Raw genomic sequence first — 475 nt, forward strand, 5'->3', positions numbered from 1 at the left:
CGGTAAATATATTACATTTACTTTTCTTTTGTAAGAAACAAATATACAGGCAGCCAACAAACAACTTTATTTTGCATCATAATACCTCGGTGGTCCTATATGCCTGCGCTGAATACCATAAAATAACAGTTTTGTTCGTAAAAGTAAAAACAAAATTGTTGTTTTTATCTGCAAGGTAATTATGATATAAGGTTTGACAGGAAGAGTGCTTTAACTTCCATCATGTTACTTACACAAAGAATGCTTTTTACGAGGAATATTTTACTCCACTAAATCTAGTATATTAAAGTTTCAACAAATCACGTGAGCACCATTCCGAGGAAGGTATACGCCGTGTTTTGTTTAGTTCCGCAATGAATATATACATTGTACACATAAATCTTTTAACAAAACATTTTATTATTATTTGCCTTTAAAACACGACTAATATTTTCAGGTTTGTGAGGTGATTATACTTAACTCTTTGAAAGGGTGA

Source organism: Asterias amurensis, chromosome 7, assembly GCF_032118995.1.
Source record: "Asterias amurensis chromosome 7, ASM3211899v1".
NCBI classification, from domain to species: Eukaryota; Metazoa; Echinodermata; class Asteroidea; order Forcipulatida; family Asteriidae; genus Asterias; species Asterias amurensis.